A 16,119-nucleotide genomic window follows, 5' to 3' on the forward strand; every position below is an offset into this window, starting at 1 on the left:
CCAGAGCTCCTCAATGCCCAGCCAGAGATTCCAAGGCTAACATTGGCCCTCAGACCCCCCACTCACCAAAGCCTATGAGACTAAGGCCAATCCTCTAGCTTCCCCCCACTGCTGTCCCTGTGCTGGCCTTCTAGTCCCCGCTCCTGGTTCACCTACAGTCCTCTGAGACAGACCTTGTTGGTAGGTATTCTTATCCTATCTTCTCTTTCTGGGTTTTGACAACCAAATTTCTGTTAAGAGACTCTTTCATGATATTTTTGAGGGGTGCCAGGAGCACTTAGAACTGTGCCTGTCTTCTCTCCACCCTCTTGGCCTGAAATTGACTCAACCCCCTTGATCTCTCTCCCTGTCCCTCTCTTGTGAAACATCTGTAGAGTGTTGCTTATTGCCTTTGTGTTCTGAGTGGTTAAAAAGCTATAAAATACAAATTTTTCCTTAGAAAGCTGTACCTGCTATTCATGAACAGTGGCCTTCTTTAGCAGACTGGTAGTAAGCCAAAGCAGATTGAATGTAATTTACAAGCCTTAAATCTGTTAGTAGGTTGATGGATTCAACACCAAACAGATGAAGACATCGGCTGATCAAATGGGCAGATGAGAATATTTGTTTCAATGATCATGAAGGCAACTGAAAAAGGTGCTGTGGATGTCTTAGAGCTTGGTCAGACATCAAAGTTTCTCCCCAAACTTACCAAAGTTATCTGCTGTTTTCCAGGACATTGCCAGTTGACTTTTCTTTTTTCCACTGGAATTCATAAGTCTGGAATAAAGACTAAGTATGGCAAATTTCTTTAAGTGCAACACTTAGATCTAGTACATTCATAATCTTGATGTTATTGATCATCTTCAAAAACAAATGATGAACAACAAAAACAACTAGCATTGCTTTCAGTTGCATCCTATTTTTGAACTACAGTCACTGACTTCTGACTAACTGTTATGCATCTACCAAGAAATTGAGAAAAGATTTCAATGATTTAGGGGTAGAAGGATGATTAATGTGACTCACTCTCAGGTGGTGAAAAAATGTGACACTTGGGACTGCTGGAGTACAGAGAAGGTAAATTTTTTACCTACGTTTCCAGCCTCTCATAGTGTTAAAATTTTAAACTAAATTTTATCGAAATTTCTTTGGTCCAGAGGAGACCAAAATGAAACACATAGAAAGGGTGATGCTTCAGTTATTTGTTTGTTATGGCTTTGTAGGAATGACAATTCTGTGCTAGGGAATTGTCTTCTTTATAATCATTGACCAACAGTAGAACTATCCATCTTGCCAGCCATACTTACTTCCCAAGATTTGTCTTAGGAAAGGTAGGAATAAAGATCTGGATATTAATCATAACTCAATGGAAGATAATTCATTTGCCTTGTCAACACAAGAATTGAGTGCAAAATTGAAGATAGAACCTCCAGCTCCTTGACCTTAAGGAAAATCCTTCATCCCACCATAGAATGAATAAATGAAGGCATCTGGTTGGGCTGCAAGTATGTATGAATTAAGATGGCCAGTGATTGTGTGAGTGAATGTATAAAACCAAACCTGTCGTGAGGCAAAAGACCTGAGAAGACCTCCATGAAATGATCTCCTCTCAGGGAGAACCCCAGGCAATCATGGCTTCCTGACCTGGCCCAAGGATCCATTACATCCCGTTGTGTATTATCAGGAGAATCCTACTCTCTGTAAAGTCTCCAGTAGCACAGCCCCTGTGGAGTGAAGCACTACTTCTACTTTTGGGGAGATTATACCAAAGAAGAAATCAACAAAGTCACCATGATCAAAACTCTTCTCTGCTCACAGTAATGTCCTTTCTCAATTCCACTTATTCTTTTGGAAAGGGATCTTAGAACCATGGAAAATGATCTTGTGTCCTAAGAATTTAGAAGAGAGGGAGCAGTGTTTTACTTATACTGTGCAGTTCTGTATAATACACAGTTATATGGCATCAATTTGCAAAAGTTAAAAGGACATAACCATTTTTCTGCATTCCTAATTCTGGACAACTTAAGAATAAAGGGTGAAGGGGAGAAGGAGAGACAGAGACAGAGACACAGAGAGAGGAGTGATTCTTTTCCCATTTGTAGAAATTTGAGGAATAGCAAACTAATTAGAGAACAAATTTGTGAGGAAATTTGTTATTTCCAAATATTGATTACACTACAAATTCAATATTTTCATATATGCTTCAGTATCTTATTGGCTTTATTGTACAACAAATAAGAAGTGCTCAAAATGGAAACTTGGAATTTACATTCAAAATTTACCCTCACCCCAATAGTATTCTCTTCCTTCTTGAAGGGTGAAGGACTTATTGCTTTTATGTAGGGAAAGTGATTTCACTGAATAGAAGATTTTGATCCTTCACTTGAACTGGAGTTAGTTTACAAGTTTTGTTTCAGTGATTCCATAATTGGTGAAAATATAAGGCAGTCTTGTTTGCAGTATGAAGTTTTGAAGCATTACCTGATGCTTAAGATGATCTTAGTTCATTTCTTCTTGGAAAGAAAGAGACTTGTTTATTTAGAAAACAAAATCGAATAAAGAAATGAGAAATTTCATTTTAGGAAAGTAAATTATCTGACTACTCTGACCTTTAGAGAATCATTTTGCTGAATAAATCATATTGGGAATGTTTTGCTTGTGATTAGAGAGAAAAAATCTGTAACCCTTGAAGTTTTTATTTTGATCAGGGAAGATTAAAATTTAACAGTGAATTTGAGATATAATAGCAAAATATGCTAAATTTGCAGAGGAGAGAGTGAGTGTATTAAAAGCAATCAATCTTCAAGGTAGTCTGAGACAAGATTTAAAGGGAGAAGTTTGAGAAAGTAGCAGTGAAGGAAGGAAGAGGAAGTAATGAATCAGAGGTAGAGAAAGAAGCATTTATATGGTTTGCAGGAATCAGTCTGGTTTAATTTGAGTCAAAAAAGAGAGAACCTTTCTGACATCTCTTGAATACACTTGTGGATCCCTGCCCACACTCTGGTTCAGGACCTTATTAACTAACACCTGTGCTATGGCAATAATGACTCTGCCTACCTCAAGTCTCTCCACTATGATCTACCCTCCACTGGATCAATAGATTACTTTTCCTAAAGTTCAGGTTCTGTCATGCCATACCTACACCCCCAAAATGTCAGTGGCTCCCTCTTTCCTTCTGTATCAAATGCAAAATATTCTCTTTGGATGACAAATTCCTTAACAAGTTGCCTTTACTGCATTTTCTCTCTTATTATCCTTTATACTACTGCAGCTGCCCCATTAATTCTGGGATGTAGTGACATTGCCCTCCTTGCAGTTCCTTGAATATGATGACATCTCTCAATTTATACATTTTCACTGACTTTTCACCACGACTGTACTGCTCTATCGCCTCAGGGTTCATGAGGCATCAAGCTAAATGACTCTAAGAGTTCCTTTGAGCTCTAAATCTTCGTTCATATTGATGATAGGGAGCAAATGAATTGATGTTTTATTACTTAGAGAGAATTAGGAGAAAGAAAAAAAGCTTTTGAGGAAGAGATAAAGATGAGAGAAAAACAAAGAGATTGAGAGAGATAAAGACAGAGATAAAATAACAAAATGAGATAGCACAGAGTCAGAGAGATATATAGGGACAAAAATGGACACTGAAAATGATATAGAAAAAGAAAATTAGGGACAGATGCAGCTAGAGACAAAGACAATGACAGAGAGAGAGAGAGAGAGAGAGAGAGAGAGAGAGAGAGAGAGAGAGAGAGAGAGAGAGAGAGAGAGAGAGAGAGAGAGAGAGAGAGAACCAGAAGACAATGAGCTAGAAGGTAAGAAAAGTGACTATTACGGAGACAAATGAAGATAGAGATTGGACCAAGATGAGGGACAGATGTAAAATGAAAGGGTCCTGGCAAGTTTAGAAGATGCCAGATATGTATCATAGTGGATACTCTCTGTGGAATTCACTAATTGAATTTAAATACCACCATAGCCACTGACAAACTGTTACTCTGGAGAAGTCACTTAACCATTGCCAGTCTCAATTTTCTTCTCATTAAATTGATGGACTGAATTTAATGATCATGGAATATGTGGTTAGGAGAGTATAAGGCAAAAACAGACTTGAAAGGTCACCAGAAAGGAAGTGTTTTGAATGCCAACCAGAGGATTTTAGATTTCATGCTGGAGACTCTAGAGGTCATTGAAGAGTGTAGTTCAATGATTGGATTTGCTCATTTGCACAGCTGAATGGAGGATGGTGTGGAGTAGGGTGAGAATGGAGGCAGGTGAAAGAAAAAACATAACTCTTTCAATCATTCAGGTATTAGATGATGAACAACTGCCCCAAAGTGGTGACAGTGCCAGAGGACAGAGGTGGTCTATGTGAGAGATGTGAAGAAGGCAAAATGGACAATCTTTGGCATCAGATAATAAACCCTTTGACTTTCCTATAAATATTGCCCCTTTCTCCATTGGCTCATTCACTGTTTTCTTTTGTTGTAATACCTCTAGAATGCTACTTATGCATTGGTATTGAGTACCTGAAAGGTTATAAAATACAAATTTGCCCCTAAGGAAGCTGTGATTTCTTCTATTCATTGAAGTTAAGCTTCCTTAGCAGGAAAATAGTAGTAGTAGACTAAACCTGATGATCAGTAACTGACTGGCTTCAAACCTATTGTACATCAGGGGCATGTCTAGCCCAAGCATATGAAGACTTCTATTAGGGGAATGAGGAGATATTCCAATGACCATGAAGGTTACTGAGGCAGGTGATGTTGTGCACTTAGAGCCTAGTCAGATGTGGAAGACACCAAGGTCATTCACTGAATCCTGGGTCGCAACTGATCATCTGACTTTGTCTTACAACTGGACTGAGATGACTCTGGAAGAGAGAATAAAGCTGATGACTTTGTGCAATATTATCTTACTTCAATTCAATTCAATTGTAAATTATGTAGTATTTTACCCCTCCAAAATGATGTCATTGATTCTCTTCCAAAAAGCACAATTTATAATCACTTTGTACCTTACACAATGTTCAAGTATCTTCCACAGATTCGCAATCCTCATGAAACAAAACATCATGCAAACTCAATTAGTTTTATGAAGCATTTGTACCCCCCCCAAACATACTCTCTACCACACTCCCTGACCAACTTTAACACCCCAACCATGGTACTTAAACCACCATTAACTAACTTATTGATTAAGATAAAATCACTTCCCAATCTCTTTAAGACCTACCCTTTTAAGTAGGTTGCCACCCTTTGCCCCTATGGTACTACATACCTCTAAATATCTAGTAAAGTAAAGTCACTTCTGATTTAATTAATTATAGAGTTTCTATGTACTCTAAGCCCTGGGACACTCTAAAGGTCTCTCTTAAGAACTTTACAACTGATTGTAAGTTATGGGAGACACTGATCCAGCATAAGATACCCTCATCAGAGAAAGTGCTGAGACTTCTGACCAAGATGGTGGAGAGAAGCCAGGCACTGTTTTAAGCAATTCTGGCTTTCCCTCAGAACTAATATGAATCAAGCCTCACAGCAGACTTTGGATTCACAGAATTCAGAAAAGAATTGAGAGGAACATATACCAATAAGATCTATCACAGAGGATTGTGGTCATGACAGGGACAAAGAACAGAAACTCAGTACAGTGGAAGTGGGGTGATGCCAGGGGAATGACCTGAGAACAGCAGAGGAAGATTTTGCTGTGTCTGGGTACAGTGAAGGAGAACTGAGCTGATATCCTGGAATCAGGAGACAAAATATCCATTGAAAGAATTTATTGGAGGACTTCCGGCGAAGATGGCAGAGAGAAGACAGGCACAATTCTAAAGTCACCTGATCTTTCCCCATCTATCATATGAAACAAACCTCTTGAAAGAAATCTAACCCACAAAACTCAGAAAGAAAAGCCAGGAGAAAGAACATTTACCTAAGGATTTGTCTCCCTCAGCAGCATCAGACAAATTTGGCCAGGTGAGTCTGAGCACAGAGGGCGGATAAGCCCTGGATCAGCCAGATTATCAGCTGAATTGGAGCCAGGAGTCTGAGGGTCCCAGAGCCAGACCTGATGGATCAGCAGTGGGGTTAGACAGTGGGGGCTTGAGTCAATTAGGCAGCAGGGGCTCGTTGACCCTCTGGAGCTTGCAGACAGGGCTAGGGGGAGAGTGCCAGTGCAGGAGAGCTGCAGACACACCATCCCTGGGCTCCCCTGGTCTGAGGAACTCTGAGATGATGCCTCCATTATGGCTGAGGCCTCTTCCAGGGAACAAACAATGGCAGACTACTTCTGCCTCAAGAACAGGTGTGTGAGCAGAAGAAACAGCCCAGCTGACAATTGAGAGAGGAATGACCTCAGGCCTGGGAAAAAGCCCACCATTGATTGAAGGCAAAAGAATTCAATAGCTCCAACTCCTCCCTTCAAGGAAAGGGAGAAGGCCTCAATCAAGGTCACAGACAATCCAGAGAAAGCAACAAGCACCTCCTACTGGTCAGCCAGAGAAATCGCACTCAGTGAGTAAAGACGCTAGCGATATCAAGCCCCTGTGAACCAGTCCCTTCCCACCTCAAGGTCTTAGCAAAATGAAGAAGGGTCAGTGGAAACGTAAATGCATAGAAAAATTCCTGGAAGGGAATGACTCTAACTCAGAGAGACCTAGAACCTCTGAGGAGAATACAACTTGGTCTTCAACACAGAAAGACTTTCTTGAAGAAATAAGGAAGGAATTTAAAAACCAACGGGGAAATTTGGGAGAGACAATTAATACCTTGCAAAAAGAAAACAAATCCTTAAAAAATACAATTTGACAAATACAAAATGAGAATAAATCTCAGATCATGAATTGAACAAATGCAAAAAAGAAATTAAATTTCTCAAAACCTCAATTGGTCAAATGGAAAGCTCTTTCAAAAGTAGAACGGACCAATTGGAAAAGGAGTTGCAGAAAGTTGCATAAGAAAACACCTCTCTAAAAAAAGAATGGAGTCTGCAGAAACTAATGACTCCATGAGACAGCAAGACCCAGTTAAAAAAACCAAAAATTACAAAAAATAGAAGAAAATGTAAAATACCTCATCAGCAAAACCACTGATCTTGAGAATAATTCGAGGAGGGGCAACCTGAAAATTACTGGACTTCCTGAGAACAGTGAAGAGAAAAAAAGCCTGGACTTAATATTACAGGATCTAGTGATGAAAAACTGTCCTGTTATCGTGGAACCAGAGGGCAAAGTAGATACTGAAAGAAAACATCATTCCCCTCCAGTAAAAGACCATAAAATGAAAACATCAAGGAATGTTGAGGCCAAATTTCAGAGCTATCAGATAAAAGAGAAAATCCTGCAAGCAACCAGAAAGAAACAATTTAAATATCAAGGAGCCACAGAAAGGATCACACAGGACCTGGCTGCATCAACACGAAAGGATCAAAGGGCCTGGAATGAGATAATTAGAAAAGCAAGGGAGTTTGGGATGTAGCCTAGAACCCACTATCCTGCAAAACTAAGCCTTCTCTTCCAGGGAAAAAGATGGACATTTAACAAAATGGAAGAATTCCAAAAAAATCCTGATGAAAAGACCAGAGCTAAATAGAAAATTTCGCCACAAAAGAGGAGGTTCAAGAGACACATGAAAAGGTAAAAAAAAAGGGGGGGGGGCTAAAAAAATTGCTATCCAATAAGTTGAAATTGGCTATATGCCAACATGGGGGAAAAGATTCTCATAAATATTGAGAATTGTAACTGTAACAGAGAGAATATACCTAGCCAGCAGTGATGGACATTCATGACCTATCCATGAGACTGCTATCCAATGGGATGTAACTGGCTTTAACCCCACTTGGGAAAAGACTCTAATAACTCTCAAGAATTTTAACTCTATTAGACAGAATGTACATAGCTGGAAGTGACAGATAATCAGAATTTTCTATGACTCAGATAGAATGATCTAAAAGAAACACTACCTCCTTACGAAGGGGGACAGGAAGGAGATGCAAGGAGGGAGGGGGCTGAATGGGGTAAATCTCATTACACTAAGAGGTACAAAATACCTAAGGTAATAGAGGGGAAGAAGGGAGATGAGAAATACCTGAATCTTCTTCTCATCAGACTTGGCTTAAAGTCAACTTTAGCATACTTAGTTAACTTAAAAAACATCTAATCTTTTAAGGATTAAAAGAGGAAAAGGGGAGGGGGGATGGAGAAAGGGAGGGGGAGTGGGGTAAAAGGGGAACTAACAAAAGGCAGGGAAGGATAAAGGCAGAAAGAGAAAGGGGAAAGAAAGGGGAAGGGGTGGTATTCAGAAACAAAATACTGGGGAATACGGATAAAGGGAGGGGGAAGGGGGAAAAATACAAATAGAGGGAATAAAGTATGAAGGGCAATAAAGAATTAGTAAGCATAACCTTGAATGTGGATGGAATGAACTCTCCCTTAAAACGTAAGCGAATAGCAGATTGGATTAAAAACAAGAATCCTACAATATGCTGCTTACAAGAAACTCATTTGAAGAAGAAAGATACACATAGAGTAAAAGTAAGAGGTTGGAGCAAAATACATTTTGCCTCAGCTGAAATAAAAAAAGCAGGGGTAGCAATCCTTATCTCAGACAAAGCAGCAGCAAAAGTAGATAGCATTAAAGGAGATAAGGAAGGAAACTTTATCCTCTTGAAAGGTACCATAGACAATAAAGTCATTTCAATGTTGAATATATATGCACCCAGTGGGACAGCAACCAAATTCTTAGAGGAGAAGCTGAAAGAACTATAGGAAGACATAGAGAGCAAAACTCTACTAGTGGGAGACCTCAACCTCCTGCTATCAGATCTAGATAAATCAAATTATAAAATAAACAAGAAAGAAGTTAAGGAGGTAAATAAATTGTTAGAAAAGCTATATATGGTAGACTTATGGGGGAAATTGAATGGGGATAGAAAGGAATACTCTTTTTTCTCTGCAGTACATGGAACTTATACAAAAATTGACCATGTACTAGGACATAGAAACCTAATAATCAACTGCAGAAAGTCAGAAATAGTGAATACATCTTTCTCAGATCGCAATGCATACAAAGTCATATGCAATATTGGGCCAAGGAGATATAGACCCAGAATCAATTGGAAACTGAATAACCTCATTTTAAAGAATGAGTGGACCAAAAACAAATTATAGAAAGAAGTAACCATTTTATCCTAGATAATGATAATAATGAAACAACATACCAAAACCTATGGGATTCACTCAAAGCAGCTCTCAGGGGATATATTATAGCTTCAAATGCTTACATGAATAAATTGGAGAAAAAGGAAATCAAGGAACTAAACATACAACTAAAAAAATTAGAGGAAGAACAAATTAAAAATCCCCAATTAAATACAAAATTAGAAATTTTAAAAATTAAAGGAGAAATTAATAAGATCAAAAGCAAAAAAAACTATTGAATTAATAAATAAAGGCAAAAGTTGGTATTATGAAAAAAACATCAAAATTGATAAACCCATGGTAAATTTGATTAAAAAAAAGAAAGAAGAAAACCAAATTCCTAGTATCATAAATGAAAAAGTGAACTCACCACCAATGAGGAGGAATAAAATTAATAATCCAAAATTATTTTGCCCAGCTCTATGCCAATAAATTTGATAATCTAAGTAAAATGAAGGAATATTTACAAAAATATAAGGTGCCCAGGTTAAAGGAAGAGGAGATTAAATACCTAAACACCCCTATCCCAAAAAAAGAAATTGAACAAGCCATCATTGAACTCCCAAAGTAAAAAATCTCCAGGGCGTGATGGATTCACAGGTGAATTCTACCAAACATTTAAGGAACAATTGGTTCCATATATAAACTCCTTGGAAAAACAGGGAAAGATGGAACTCTGCCTAACTCTTTCTATGAAACCAATATGGTGCTGGTACCTAAACCAGGAAAAGTAAAAACAGAGAAAGAAAATTATAGACCTATTTCCCTAATGAATATAGATGCAAAAATCCTATATAAAATCTTAGCAAAACGATTAGAACAAGTCATCACTAGGATAATACATTATGATCAAATAGGATTTCTCCCAGGAATGCAGGGTTGGTTCAATATTAGGAAAAATGTTAGTATACTTAATTATATCAACAACAAACCCATCAGAAATCAGATGATCATATCAATAGATGCTGAAAAACCTTTTGACAAAATACAGCATCCATTCCTATTAAAAACACTAGAGAGTGTAGGAATAAATGGACTGTGCCGTAAAATAATTAGCAGTATCTATCTGAAACCATCAACAAGCATTATATTCAATGGGGAGAGGCTAGAGGCATTCCCATTAAGATCAGGAGTGAAACAAGGGTGCCCATTATCACCACTACTATTAAATATTGTATTAGAATGTTAGCATCAGCAATTAGAGAAGAAAAAGAAATTAAAGGAATTAGAATTGGGAAGGAAGAGACAAAACTCTCACTCTTTGCAGATTACATTTAGGTCTACCTAGAGAATCCCAAAAAATCATCCAAATAACTACTGGAAGCAATTAGCAATTCTAGCAAAGTAGCAGGTTATAAAATAAACCCTCATAAATCTTTAACTTTTCTATATATGTCTAACAAGATACAGCAGGAAGAGCTAGAAAGAGAAATCCCATTCAAAGTAACCTCAGACAATATAAAATATTTGGGAGTCTATTTGCCATGAAAGACTCAGAATCTTTTTGAAAACAATTATAAAACACTTCTCACACAAATTAAATCAGATTTAAATAACTGGGCAAATATCAACTGCTCATGGATAGGCAGAGATAATATAATAAAAATGACAATTCTACCAAAAGTAAACTATCTATTTAGTGCCCTACCAATCAAAATTCCAAAAATTACTTTAATGAGTTAGAAAAAATTGTAAGTAAATACATATGGAAAAATAAAAAGTCAAGAATTGCCAGGAGCTTAACGAAAAAAAGTACAAAAGAAGGTGACTTAGCCCTACCTGATCTAAAATTATATAATAAAGCATCAATCATCAAAACTGTTTGGTATTGGCTAAGAAATAGAGTGGTGGACCAGTGGAATAGACTAGGTGTAAAAGCAGGAGATGGTTACCGTATTCTGCTGTTTGATAAACCCAAAGAGTCCAGCCATTGGGATAAAAACACCCTCTTTGATAAAACTGCTGGGATAATTGAATGTTAGTATGGAAGAAACTTAGATTAGACCAACACCTCACACCCTTTACCAAGATAAGATCAAAATGGTTACAGGACTTGGACATAAAAAACAATACTACAAGTAAATTAAAATATCAAGTATTAGTTTACCTGTCAGATCTATGGAAAGAGGAGCAGTTTATGACTAAGTAAGAGTTGAAGAACATCACCAAAAACCAATTAGATGATTTTGATTACATAAAATTAAAAGGCTTTTGCACAGATAAAACCAATGTAACCAAGATCAAAAGAAATGTAGTAAATTGAGAAAGAATCTTTACAACTAATGATTCTGACAAAGGACTCACTTCTAAAATATAGACAACTGAGTCATATTTTTTGTTATTTTTCGATATTTGAAATACAACTTTATTATGATCTAAACAAAAAAGGAATGACAATAACAAGCAAGATTCACCACTGAATATTGTGATGGTACTGCACCAGTCTTATATTTTAAACTCAAAGGGATGTAATTGCGGTCCAAAACAGCTAAATACACAGGTCCAAAATATGAATTTTTTTTTTAAACTGCCACATTCACTCTGAAGCTCATTCATCTCCTTCAGCATCCCAAAGATTAAGCACATGTTCTGCTCAGCTATATAATAAAGTGGCAAACACGCTACACCACTGACATCACAGGACAGTTGGCTATAAAACTAGACCTCTGATGCTATGCTCTAGCTTCATTCCCTTACAGGTCATCATCTTCATCAGGTAGTACAGTTGTCTGAGCAATCTGTAAGTCCTGCTCATACTGTGCTGCCAGTGCTGGGTCCATGACAACCTCTGGAGGTGCAAGAGCAGGCATGGCAACAATCTCCAAATTAGGGTCTCCAATAAGTTTTCTAGCCAGCCAAAGGAAGGGCTTCTCAAAGTTGTAGTTACTTTTGGCAGAAATGTCATAGTACTGGATATTCTTCTTCCTATGGAAGACGATTGATTTTGCCTTGACTTTTCTGTCCTTAATATCCACTTTGTTGCCACACAACACTATAGGGATATTTTCACATACTCGTACCAGATCTCTATGCCAGTTAGGTACATTCTTGTAAGTAACTCTTGATGTTACATCAAACATTATAATGGCACACTGAGCTTGGATGTAATAACCATCCCTCAGACCACCAAATTTATCTTGCCCAGCTGTATCCCATACATTGGATTTAATGGGACCTCTGTTACTATGGAAAACGAGGGGGTGTACTTCAACTCCCAAGGTGGCTACATACTTCTAAAATTCACCAGTCAAGTGATGTTTTATAAATGTGGTTTTTCCTGTACCTCCATCACCAACTAATACAAGTTTGAACTGCACTTGGGGTTCTCCTTGGGTAGCCATTGCGATGGTTCTTCCAGAATCGTCTCCGTCTCTGCCTGACTGAATGATGGAAAGATCTGAGTCATATTTTTAAAACAAAAAGCCATTCCCCAATTGACAAATGATCAAAGGATATGCAAAGGCAATTTACAAAGCAATCCATAGCCATATGAAAAATTGCTCTAAATCATTAATTATTAGAGAAATGCACATTAAAGCTTCTCTGAGGTACCACCTCACACCTCTCAGATTGGCCGATATGACCAGGAAGGATAATGATCATTGTTGGAAGGGTTGTGGGAAATCTGGGACACTATTACACTGTTTGTGGAGCTGTGAACTCATCCAACCCTTCTGGGGAGCTATTTGGAACTATGCCCAAAGGGCAACAGAATTGTGCATACCCTTTGACCCAGCAATACCACTACTGGGTCTCTACCTTGAAGAGATGATGTAAAAGGGTAAAAACATTACTTGTACAAAAATGTTTAGACCAGCCTTGTTTGTGGTGGCAAAGAATTGGAAATCAAGTAAATTTCCTTCAATTGGGGAATGGCTTAGCAAACTGTGGTATATGTATGTCATGGAACACTGTTGCTCTATTAGAAACCAGGTGGGACGGGATTTCAGGGAAGCCTGGAGGGATTTGCATGAACTGATGCTGAATGAGATGACCAGAACAAGAAAAACACTGTACACCCTAACAGCAACGTGGGAGTGATGTTCAGCCTTCAAGGACTTGCTCATTCCATCAGTGCAACAATCAGGAACAATTTTGGGATGTCTGCAAAGGAGAGTACCATCTGTATCCAGATAAGGAGCTGTGGAGTTTGAACAAAGTTCAAGGACTATTCCCTTTAATTTAGAAAAAAAAAAGGAGTCTTATTGTCTGATCTTGTTACCTCTTAGACTTCTCTTTTCTTCCTTAAGGGTATGATTTCTCTCTCATCACACCCAATTTGGATCAAGGTACACCATGGAAACAAAGTAAAGACTAACAGAGTGCTTTCTGTGGAGGGGTGGGGGAAGGGAAGCAAGATGGGGGTGAAATTGTAAAACTCAAAAATATCTTTAATAAAAATTAATTAAAAAAACGTAAACAGGGCAAAAGAAAAAAAAACCTATCCAATAAGATGAACCTGGTTATATCTCCACCTGAGAGCATGATTCTCATAACTCTTGAGAACTGTAACTCTTTTAGAGAGAATTTACTTACCCAGGAGTAATGGACACTCATGGCTTCTCTGTGACTCTGGTGGAATGATTTAAAAATAATATCTCCTTAAAAAGGAGGGGATGCAAAGAGACAGCAGGAAGGGAAAGATTGAATGGGGTAAATTATGTAACATGAAGAGGTGCAAAGCACCAATTGCAATGGAGGGGGAAGAAGGGAGGAGGTGAGAACTGCCTGAATTTTACTGTCATCAGATTTGGCTCAAAGAGGAATTTAGCACACATGGTCACTTGAATTTAGAAACTTATCTCATCTTGTAAGTATAAATAGGAGAAAGGAGGAACAGAAGGAAGGAAGGGAAGGAAGAAGGGTAAAGTGAAAGGGGAAGGAAAGTGGAAGGGGATTGATTAGAAGGGGGTAAACACACTGAAGGAGATGGTATTCAGAAGGAAAATACTGGGGAATATGGAAAAGGTGAAAAAAGGGGGAAAATACAAGAAGATAGCATGGAGGACAATAGTTAATAATTATAGTAGTTAATAATTATTATTATGAATGTGAATGGGGTGAACCCTCCCATAAAATGGAAGCAGATAGTTGAGTAGATTAAAAACAAGAATCCTACAATATGCTGCTTACAAGAAAAAACTTTTGAAGCATAGAGATATATGGAGAATAAAAGTAAATGACTTGAGCAGAAGATATTGTGCTTCAGCTGAAGGGAAAAAGACTAGGGTAGAAATACTTAGACAAAGAAGCTGCCAAACATGATCCCCTCAAAAGACATAAGAAAGGAAGCTATATCCTTCTAAAAGCTACCACTGAATTAATTCCAATACTAAATGTGTATACACCAAGTAGTATAGCATCCAAATTCTTAGAGGAGTAGCTGAATCAGTTACAGGAAGACACAGAGAGCAAAACTCTACTGGTGGGAGATCTCAACCAAACTCTCTCATAATTAGATAAATGTAATCATAAAATCAACAAGAAGGAAGTTAAGGAAGTAAACAGAATGCTAGAAACCTTAGACATAATAGACCTTTGGAGAAAACTGAAAGGGGATAGGAAGGAATATATCTTTTTTCTGCAGTACATGGCACCTACACAAAAATTGACCATATACTAGGACATAAAATCCTCATAATCAAATGTAGAAAAACAGAAATATTGAATACATCCTTTTGAGACCAGAATGCAATAAAAATAAAATGCAATAATGGGTCATGGAAAGACAGATCTAAAGCTAATTAGAAACTAAATAAGCTCATTTTAAAGAATGAGTGAATTGAAAAACAAATTAGAAAAATAATTAATGATTTCATCTGAGACAATGACAAATATGAAGAACATACCAAAACTTTGGAATACATTCAAATGAGTTAATAGGAGATATATTATACCTCTAAATGATTAAATGACTAAAATAAAGAAAGAAGAAATCAATAAACTGAGCATGCAAATAAAAAAGATAGAGAAAGAACAAATTAAAACCCTCAATTGAATACCAAATTAGAAATTCTAAAATTAAAGGTGAAACTGATAAAATCAAAAGGAAGAAAACTATTGAATTCATAAATAAAATTAAGAGTGTGTGTTTTTTTTTGGAAAAAACAATAAAATTGTTAAACCTCTGGTTAATTTGATTAAAAAAAGAAAGAAGAAAACCAAATTGCCAGTATCATAAATGGAAAAGATGAACTCATCACCAATGAGGATGAAATTTAAGGAATAATTCTGAATTATTTTGCCCAACTGTATACCAATAAATTTGATAATCTGTTTTTCTTTTTTTTGCAAGGCAATGGGGTTAAGTGACTTGCCCAAGGTCACATACCTAGGTAATTATTAAGTATCTGAGCCTGGATTGGAACTCAGGTCCTCCTGACTCCAGGGCTGGTACTCTATACACTGCACCAGCTAGTTGCCCCTAAATTTGACAGTCTAAGCAAAATGGATGAATACTTACAAAAATATAAGTTGTCCAGGTTAAAAGAAGAGGGAAGCAAATAGCTAAATATCCCTATCTCAGAAAAAAGAAATTCAACAAACCATTATTGAACTCCCTAAGTAAAAATCTCTAGGGCTAGATGGATTCACAAGTGAATTCTCTCAAGGATTTAAGAGACAACTGTTTCCAATTCTATATAAACTCTTAGGAAAAATAGGTGAAGACAGAACTCTGCCTAACTCTTTTTTTAGTTGTTTTTTTTTTGCAAGGCAATGGGGTTAAGTGGCTTGGCCAAGGCCACATGGCTAGATAATTTTTAAGTGTCTGAGGCCGGATTTGAACTCAGGTACTCCTGACTCTAAAGTCAGTGCTCTATATACTGAACCACCTAGCGCCCCCTGCCTAACTCTTTCTATGTCACCATTATAGTGCTGGTGATACCTAAACTAGGATGATTCAAAACAGAGAAAGAAAATTATAGACCTATCTC

At 37.4% G+C, this 16,119-nt stretch overlaps 1 pseudogene; it reads right to left on the reverse strand.

Moving 5' to 3' along the window:
* Window positions 1-11,877: 11,877 nt before the first annotated feature.
* On the reverse strand, window positions 11,878-12,528 carry LOC141501142 (GTP-binding nuclear protein Ran pseudogene; annotated as a pseudogene).
* Window positions 12,529-16,119: the final 3,591 nt, after the last annotated feature.

The sequence above is a fragment of the Macrotis lagotis genome, chromosome X, assembly GCF_037893015.1.
Source record: "Macrotis lagotis isolate mMagLag1 chromosome X, bilby.v1.9.chrom.fasta, whole genome shotgun sequence".
Lineage (NCBI taxonomy): Eukaryota > Metazoa > Chordata > Mammalia > Peramelemorphia > Peramelidae > Macrotis > Macrotis lagotis.